The sequence below is a fragment of the Chiloscyllium plagiosum genome, chromosome 51 (genome assembly GCF_004010195.1).
Source record: "Chiloscyllium plagiosum isolate BGI_BamShark_2017 chromosome 51, ASM401019v2, whole genome shotgun sequence".
Taxonomy (NCBI): Eukaryota; Metazoa; Chordata; class Chondrichthyes; order Orectolobiformes; family Hemiscylliidae; genus Chiloscyllium; species Chiloscyllium plagiosum.
Window position 1 is genome coordinate 283,656 of NC_057760.1, and position 10,108 is coordinate 293,763.

Here is a 10,108-nt window from a genome sequence, read left to right on the forward strand (position 1 = left end):
CTATTTGCAATAGTAATATGTTACATGTTAATGACGTAATTTATTAATTTGGAGGTGTGTATTTTTCATATTTGCAATAGTAATATTTTGCAAATAAATGAACTGATTTAATAATTTGGATATTCATTCTTAATATTTACAGTAGTTAATTTTTCCATATAATAATTTGGAGGTGTGCTTCATATTTACCATAATGATATCTTGCATGTAGATGAAGTGATTTATTAATTTGTATACTCATTTTCAATATTTACAGTCCTTACATTTTTTTAATAAAAGAGGTGATTTATTAATTTTGGAGATGTGCATCCTTAATATTTACAATAATATTTTGCATGTAAATGAAGTGTTTTATTAATTTGGAAGGGCATTTTTAATATTTGCAATAATGATATTTTGCATGTAAATAAAGTCCATTTATCACTTTTAAATGTGCATTCTTAATATTTGCAAAAGTAATATGTTTCATAGAAATGAAGTGACTTATTAATTTGGAGGTGTGCATTCTTAATATTTGCATTGGTAATACTTTCTGTTAGATGAAGCGTTTTATTGATTCGCAGATGCGCATTCCTTATATTTTCAACAATAATATTTTGCCTATAAATTAAGTGATTTATTAATTTGGAGGTATACATTCTTAATATTTGGAATAGTAATATTTTACAAGTAAATGAAGTGATTGATTAGTTGTTAAATCTGCATTTTTAATATTTGCAGTAGTAACATGTCATATAAATTAAGTGATTTAATACTTTGGAGGTGTGCACGCTTAATATTTGCTTTGGGAATATTTTGCATGTAAATGAAGTGATTTATTGATTTGGAGTGTATTATTTATGTTTTCAACAATAATATTTTGCATATACAATAGTATTTACAATCGTAAAATGCTACATGCAAATGAGTTACATTAGTTTGGAGGCATGGATTCTTAATATTTACAACAGTAACATGTTACATGCAAATGAAGTGATATATTAATTTGGAGATGTGCATTCTTAATATTTGCAATCTTAATGTTTTGCATATAAATGAAGTGATTTATTAATTTGGAGATGTGAGTTCTTCAAAACTGCAATATTTTGAAAGTAAACGAGGTGATTTAATCATTTGGTTATTCATTTTTAATATTTACAGTTATATTTTCCATATAAATGAAAAAATTCAATAATTTGGAGGTGTATTTAATATTTAAAATAGAGCTCTTGCATGCAAATGAAGTGAGCTATTAATTTTTAAATGTGCATTCTTAATAGTTGCAATTGTAGTATTTTGCATATAGATAGTGATTTATTCATTTGGAGGGGCATTCTTAATATTTACAATAATGATAATTTGCATGTAAATTAAGTAATTTATTAATTTTTAAATGTACATTCTCAATACTTGCAATAGTAATATGTTGCATATAAACAGTCATTTATTAATTTGGAGGTGTTTAATATTAAACATTTTACTGATAGCTCAAAGCAAGCGAGCAGTGTTGCAGTCCTGGCGCAGAGATGATGTCACAATTGAAGGCTTGGATACAGAAAATGGATACATTGAAAACGTTGCACATTAAACACCACGTGACACTGTTTAAGCTCTATCAGAGGCCCTGGCAGCGTGAGGTAACAAGGCGATGGTGGTATAGTGGTGAGCATAGCTGCCTTCCAAGCAGTTGACCCGGGTTCGATTCCCGGCCATCGCATGCCTTTTTTTTTCTTGTTTCCCTCCAAGTTTATTTTTTTCTTTCACCAATGACACCTTAAACCTTTTGCAACCGCCTCCGACAGGTGCAATCATTTAATCGTGAGCGGGTTGCAATTTTAAAATGTCGCCTTTATGTTTGCGAGGTGCGATTTTGTTGAGGAGTGTGGCTGGACGGACGGGGGCCAGTTGCAGAGTCTGAGCAGTAGGAGGCGCACTGCCTGGTGTCTCAGCTTCCGGGTTGGTGAAAGACAACGGTGTGTTCGTTCGTTTTAGCGATTCGCTGTCTTTTTTCGTTAACCCCGACCTGGTCAAAGCTTTGCAATCGTGGGCTTGCAAACGTCTCCGCATATTTGAAAGATTGCTGGAGCTGATTTTGAAATAATGACTGCATTATTCAGTAATTCATTTCTGCTAACATCTTGCCCAAGTTTGCAGTGTCTCACCCTGAGAAAATGATTTGCAATCATTTTGGACTTCTTGTGAGAAATTGAGTGGAAGGCAAATAGAGGGTTTTAACAGCATAAGGCAGCTGGACGCAGTAGAAAGGGCAGAAACTATTCCCAGAGGATTGAGATTTAAACTGATTCTCAGTGTACCCACATCCACCACTTCCTCGGGAAGTTAATTCCACACGCGAACCACCCCTCATGTCTTTTTAAGATCTACAGATGCCGGTGTTGTACAAAGTTAAAAATCACACAACACCAGGTTAGAGTCCAACAGGTTTAATTAGAACATAGAACATAGAACAATACAGCACAAAACAGGCCCTTCGGCCCACGATGTTGTGCCGAACTTCTAACCTAGATTAAGTACCCATCCATGTACCTATCCAAATGCCGCTTAAAGGTCGCCAATGATTCCGACTCTACCACTCCCACGGGCAGCGCATCCCATGCCCCCCCCACTCTCTGGGTAAAGAACCCACCCCTGACATCTCCCCTATACCTTCCACCCTTCACCTTAAATTTATGTCCCCTTGTAACACTCTGTTGTACCCGGGGAAAAAGTTTCTGACTGTCTACTCTATCTATTCCTCTGATCATCTTATAAACCTCTATCAAGTCACCCCTCATCCTTCACCGTTCCAACGAGAAAAGGCCGAGAACTCTCAACCTATCCTCGGACGACTTCCTCTCCATTCCAGGCAACATCCTGGTAAATCTTCTCTGCAAAGCAGAGAAATGACATCCAGTGAGAGTGAGTAGACTGTTGTTGGGATGAGGTGAAGGAGCCTCTTGGCAAAACCACATCGTCTCCAACCTCATCCGTGTTGGCAGATGTCGTTGGTGATGGTGGGGAGGGCTAATGGAGGGGGGGGTGAAGAGGAGGAACTCAAGCGGCTGCTGCCTGCACCTGTCTTCAAAGGGACCACTTTCAAGAAGAGGTGGTGAGCTTTGCACCCAAGAGAGCATCACGAGGAGAGATCAGGGGCTTGTCCACACTTCCACCCACTTCCCCCTTGGCTCAAAGCTGAAGGCACTTGCTGAGATGCAAGTCCCTCAGTGCTGCCAGACTTCAAAATTCCTTTGGAGCTGCTTCTTGGGAGCTTTTTCTGACAGTCAAGTTCCCACCTCAAATCATGCTCTCGTCTGTGCTCAGCAGAAACCAGTTTCCAAGACGGGACCAGTTATCCGCATCAAGTGCAAACACTTACCTGTTCTACCTCAGGAAGGTTGACTTCAACTGTGCCACGTAGTGTTGTGCTGGAAAAGCACAGCCAGTCAGGCAGCAGCCGAGGAGCAGGAGAGTCGATGTTTTGAGCATAAGCTCTTCACCGTGAATGTGATGAAAGGCTTATGCTTGAAACGTCGACTCTCCTGCTCCTCGGATGCTGCCTGACCACAGTACCACACCTTTCCAGCACCACACTTTTTGACTCTGATCTCCAGCATCTGCAGTCCTCAATTTTTCCTTCAACTTGTGCCACCCCTACAACTGCCCAGCTAAGATCAACATAGATGTTGTCTGGAATCTCAGTTCTGTATGATTTCAAGTCCAGTTGCACACATTGGAGTCTCCTCTGGGACAGAAAAGACCTGTTCAAAGAGGATAGGTCTTACCCGAGCTGGAAAGGGACCCATATCTTAGCAGGGAGCTTTGCTCGTTCCACCCAAAGAGACTTTATACAGATAGAGAGGAGAGTGGAGGAATTACAAGTCATGGCGTAAATAGAAAGGTTGGTGGGGAAGGTTCTGAATGTGAAGAGAGCACACCAATTAGAAAAGAAAGAAAAGAGAGAATCAGGGTACATTGTAACTCTGAAGAACGAAATTGCATTTATTTCAGTGCAAGGGGTCTTCCAGATAAGGCTGATAAACTCAGAGTGTGTTTAAGTACATGGGATTGGGATTTCAGAGCTTTTACAGAAACTTGGCTGAAACATGAACAGGACTGACAGCTCACTGTTCTGGGGTTTAGATTGTAGGGAGGATATTTTCCCAGGTTGGGGAGTTTAAAACCAGAGGACACAGTCTGAGGACAGGTTGTTAGGCCATTGAGGATTAAGATGAGGAAATATTTCTTCATGCAGAGGCTGGTCAGTCTGTGAAGTGTGTGACCACAAGAAGCTGTGGATTCCAAGTTGCTGATTATATTCAAGAAAGAGATGGATTTTTATGTTTAAGAGACAATGAATTGAATTGAATTTATTGTCACATGTACCGGGACACAGTGGAAAGCTTTGTCTTGTGAGCAATACAAGCAGATCACATAGTTATCACACAATGACTATGTGAAACGGAAGAACAGGCTGGAAGGACTGAATGGCCTATTTTTGCCCCAAGTTTCACCAATACAGAGCTCTGGACAGCCAATTCAGTCCTTCAGAAGTGCGGTCACATTGTAGTGTTGGGAAGTGTAGCAGTAAATTCAGGACGTCTCAAAATACTCCATAGCCAATTAATGAATTTTCAAATCTCACAACAATTGTCATATCAAAGGCTATAAATGTCAATTTGTTTCAAACTATGTACTGTATTTACCAGAATGGTTCTAAAGTGATTTGTTTTTATTCATTGAGTATAAGGATAGGCAGGTTATGCTGCAGCTTTACAGAACTTTCATTAGGCCACACTGGGAATATTGCGTACAGTTCTGGTCACCACATTCTCAGAAGAAGGGTGAATCTTTGGGGAGGGAACAGAAAAGGTTTACCAGGATGTTGCCTGATATGGGGGATTTTAGCTGTGAGGAAAGGTTGAATAGAGTTGATTTGTTTTCACTGGAATGCAGGAAGCCGATGGGCGACCTGGTCAAACTTTATAAGATTGTGAATGGCATGGATAGAGTGGAAAGTATGAGGCTTTTTCTCAAGGTCGAAGGGTCAATTGCTAGGGGACACGAGTTCAAGGTGTGCGAGGGCATAAGTTTAAAGCAGAACATTAGCCGCTGCAGGAACTGCAGGAACTGATCCCGAATCTATCAAACTCTGGAAAATAATCACCAACGCATCCACGATTTCTCGAGCCAGTACCCTGGGCTTGGCAAATATAAATTCCCTTCAGTTCAGGTCTTTCAGCCACTGTTACCTCAGGGAGATTGCTTGTGTCTTCCCCAGTGAACACAGATCTGAAGTACCAATTCAATTCTTCTGCCATTTCTTTGTTCCCCGTAATATATTCCCCTGTTTCTGTCTTCAAGGGCCCAATTTTAGTCTTGTTATTTAGGTAATGTTATTTAGATTCCCTACAGTGTGGAAACAGGCCCTTCGGCCCAACCAGTCCACACCGACCCTCCGAAGAGTAACCCACCCAGACCCATTTCCCTCTGACTAATGCACCTAACACTATGGGACAATTTAGCACGGCCAATTCACCCTGACCTGCACATCTTTGGATTGTGGGAGGAAACCGGAGCACCTGGAGGAAACCCACGCAGACACGGGGAGGATGTGCAAACTCCACACAGACAGTCGCCCGAGGTTGGAATATGGGGATTAATGTAATGATATTGTGATAAGTAAATTAATGAGTGTTAAGCATGGTATGCTATGATATAGTGGAATATAGATTAATGAGGATTAAATATAGTCTACATATTATAGTTATGGAAAGGCGGTTATAGCTGATGTGGGGAGGTGGGTCTATTAAGGTATATGGGCTATGACAGAGACATTGGTTAAGGTAGAAAGAACACTAGGCCATTCAGCCCCTCTGTGCTGTTCCACCATTCAATGAGACTGTCTGATCTATGGCCTAACTCCATATACTTGCCTTAGGCCCATATCCCTCAATACCTTAGCTTAACAAAAACAGATTGATCTCAGATTTAAAACTAACAACTGATCTACAGCTTGAAGTTTATGGAGAGGTTATTGAGTACAGTATTGGGATGTGATGTTACAGCTGTCCAATACATTGGTAATGCCACATTCGCAATACTGCGTATAACTCTGGTCACCTTGCTGTAGGAAGGATGTTATTAAACTGGAAAGGGTACAGAAAAGATTTGCAAGGATGTTACTGAGACTGGAAGGTTTGAGTTGTAAAGGAGAGGCTGGATAGGCTTGGGGCTGTTTTCCCTGGAGCGTCAGAGGCTGAGGGGTGACCATGTAGAGGTTTATAAAATCATGAGGGGCATGGATAAGATAAATAGACAAAGTCTCTTCCCTGGGATTGAGGGAGTCCAGAACCAGAGGGCTTAGATTTAAGGTGAGAGGGGAACGAGTTAAACAGGACCTAAAGGGCTACAGAGGGTGGTACGTGTATGGAACGAGCTGCCGGAGGAAGTGGTGGAGGCTGGTACAATTACAACATTTAAAAGGCATCTGGATGGTACATGAATAGGAAGGGTTGAGAAGGACATGGGGCAAACACAGGCAAATGGGACTAGTTCAATTTAGGAGCCTGGTCGGCATGGACACGTTGGGCCGAAGAGCCCTAGGACTGGGGGTCCTAGCAGAGATACTTGCATCATCCGTCACTACAGCTGAGGTGCCTGAGGACTGGAGGGTGACTATTATAGAGTATAGAATGTTACAGCGCAGTACAGGCTCTTTGGCCCTTGATGTTGCGCCGACCTGTGAAATTAATCTGATGCCCATCTAACCTAACCGTTCCATTATTATCCATATGTATGTCCAATGCCCTTAACATCAGCGAGCCTACTAATGTTACAGGCAGGCCGTTCTACGCCTCTACTGCTCTGAGTAAGGAAACTACCCTGACACCTGTCCTATATCTATCACCCCTCAATTTAAAGCTATGTCCCCTCGTGCTAGCCGTCATCATCTGAGGAAAAAGGCTCTCACTGTCCAACCTATCTAACCCTCTGATTATCTTGGTATCTCTCTATTAAGTCACCTCTCAACCTTCTTCTCTCCAACGAAAACAGCCTCAGTTCCCTCAGCCTTTCCTCGTAAGACCTTCCCTCCATACCAGGCAACATCCTGGTAAATCTCCTTGGAACCCATGCCAAAGCTTCCACATCCTTCCCATAATGCGGTGACCAGAACTATGATGTTGTGCCTTGATTTAAGAAAAACTTTTAAGAAAACCCTGAAAACTATAGATTTGTTAGTCTTACATCATTGGAGGGTAGGTTGCTGGAGGGGATTGTGAAAGATAGAATCTACATTCATTTGGAGAGGCAAGGACTGATTAGGGGATAGTCAGCGAGGCTTTGTGCAAGGGAAATCATGCCTCACAAACTTGATTTGAGTTATTTGAGGATATAACCAAAAAGATTGATGAGGGCAGAGCCATCGATATTGTTTACACGGACTTTAGTGAAGCCTTTGACAATGGTAGACTAATTAGTAAAGTTAAGTCACATGGGATTCAGGGTGAGCATGCCAATTGGATACAAAATTGGCTTAACGGCAGGAGACAGAGGGTGGAGGGTTGTTTTTTTGACCTGGAAGCCTGTGACCAGCCATGGTTTCAGGATCGGTGCTGGATCCACAGTTCTTTGTCATTTATATAAATGATTTGGATGTGAATATAGGAGACAATGGTTAGTAAGTTTGCAGACCAACACCAAAATTGATGGTATAGTGGACAGTGAAGAAGGTTATCTAAGTGATCTTGTTCAATTGGGTCAATGGGCTGAGGAGTGGCAGATGGAGTTTAATTTGGATAAATGCGAGGTATTGCATTTTGGTAAAACAAACACGGGCAGGACTTATGCAATTAATGACAGGGCCTTGGGTAATGTTGAAAAATGTGGTGCTGGAAAAACACAGCAGGACAGGCAGCATCCGAGGAGCAGGAGAATCGACATTTCATAAAACTGCCTGAAGAAGGGCTCATGCCCGAAACGTCGATTCTCCTGCTCCTTGGATGCTGCCTGGCCTGCTGTGTTTTTCCAGCACCCCATTTTTCAACTCTGGTCTCCAGCATCTGCAGTCCTCACTTTCTCCTTGGGTAATGTTGTAGAACAGAGGGGGCCGAGGGGTTCAGGTACATAATTCTTTTGAAAGTTTGTGTTACAGGTAGACTGGATGGTGAAGAAGGTGTTTAGCATGCCTGCCTTCATGGCTCAGAGCTTTGAGGAGAGGCGTTGGGATGTTACGTTGAGGTTATACGATATGTTGGTGAGACCTTTACTGGGTACTGGGTGCAGTTCTCCTTTTATAGGAAGGAGAGGGTTCAGAAGGGATTTACCAGGATGTTGCCAGAAATGGAGGATTTGAGTTATAAGGAGAAGGTGGACAGACTAGGACTTATGGCTTATGCCCGAAACGTCGATTCTCCTGCTCCTCGGATGCTGCCTGGCCTGCCGCGTTTTTCCAGCACCACATTTTTCAACTCTGGTCTCCAGCATCTGCAGTCTTCACTTTCTCCTTGGGTAATGTTGTAGAACAGAGGGGGCCTAGGGGTTCAGGTACATCATTCTTTTGAAAGTTTGTGTTACAGGTAGACTGGATGGTGAAGAAGGTGTTTAGCATGCTTGCCTTCATGGCTCAGAGCTTTGAGGAGAGGCGTTGGGATGTTACGTTGAGGTTATACGATATGTTGGTGAGACCTTTACTGGGTACTGGGTGCAGTTCTCCTTTTATAGGAAGGAGAGGGTTCAGAAGGGATTTACCAGGATGTTGCCAGAAATGGAGGATTTGAGTTATAAGGAGATGTTTGGGATTTTTTTTCCCTGGAGTGTAGGAGGTTGAAGCTTATAAAATCATGGAGCCCAGTTCTACACACTCCAGCCAATTATAAGGGGGAGGGGGGGGGGGGGGCGGAGAGGGGGACACAGAGAGAGAGAGAACGTGGTCAACCTTTTCACACAGAGGGTGGTTCGTGTGGGGAATGAACCTCCCGAGGAAGTGGTGAGTACAGATAAAGTTACAACATTTAAAAGATATCTGAATAGATACCTGGGTAGGAAAGGTTTCAAGGGGACATGGGCCAAATGCTGGTAAGTGGTTCAGGTTCAGTTTGGGAAACGTGGTCAGCATGGACGAGCTGGGCCGAAGGGCCTGAGGGGACATGGGCCAAATGCTGGTTCAGGTTCAGTTTGGGAAACGTGGTCAGCATGGACGAGCTGGGCCGAAGGGCCTGTTTCCACGCCATACGACTTTCTGACCTACAACCCCACCCATTGCTCCTTGACCCCACCTTTCCCTGTGAACTTTCCCCTTCTGATTCCCACCTTTTGGAAATTCTTGTTGAATCCGCTTCCAGATCACAACAACTCGCTGGGAGAAGTGAACAAAATCTGCTCATCCCTTTTCAACTGAACCTCTTCAATCTTTGACCTCTGGGTTACTTTCTGAGTGAAAACTGAAATCCTCCTCTCCCCTCAAACGTTTTTACTAGAAATCCATGCCCACCCCCAACATCTCCCAAATCACTGATACCTCACCCGCTGTCCAGGGTTCCACAAAATCATCCCCTGGCCTCCTACAACCCCAGAACTCCCCCCTTCTCCAATCCTCCATCATAGCTATGATTTGGAGATGCCGGTGTTGGAATGGGGTGTACACACTTAAAAATCACACAACACCAGGTTATAGTCCAACAGGTTTAATTGGAAGCACTAGCTTTCTGAGCGCTGCTCCTTCATCAGGTGATTGTGGAGCACACAATTGTAAGACACAGAATTTATAGCAAAAGTTTACAGTGTGATTTAACTGAAATTATACATTGAAAAATACCTCGATTGTTTGTTAAGTCTCTCATCTATTGGAATGACCCTGATAGTTTCACTTCTTTCAGATGTAAATCTCAAAATCTTTTTTAAAAAGTTACATTGAAAAATGTGTTGCTGGAAAAACGCAGCAGGTCAGGCAGCATCCAAGGAGCAGGAGAATCGACGTTTCGGGCATAAGCTCTTCTTCAGGAATGAGGAAGGTGTGCCAAGCAGGCTAAGATAAAAGGTAGGGAGGAGGGACTTGGGGGAGGGGCGTTGGGAATGCGATCGGTGGAAGGAGGTTAAGGTGAGGGTGATAGGCTGGAGTGGGGGTGGGGGC

At 42.8% G+C, this 10,108-nt stretch overlaps 1 non-coding gene across 1 annotated transcript; it reads left to right on the forward strand.

Annotated features, from left to right (window-relative positions):
- The first annotated feature begins 1,624 nt into the window (after positions 1-1,624).
- Positions 1,625-1,696, forward strand: trnag-ucc. Its single transcript has one exon. It is a non-coding gene; the product is annotated as a tRNA-Gly (tRNA).
- The last annotated feature ends 8,412 nt before the right edge of the window (positions 1,697-10,108 follow it).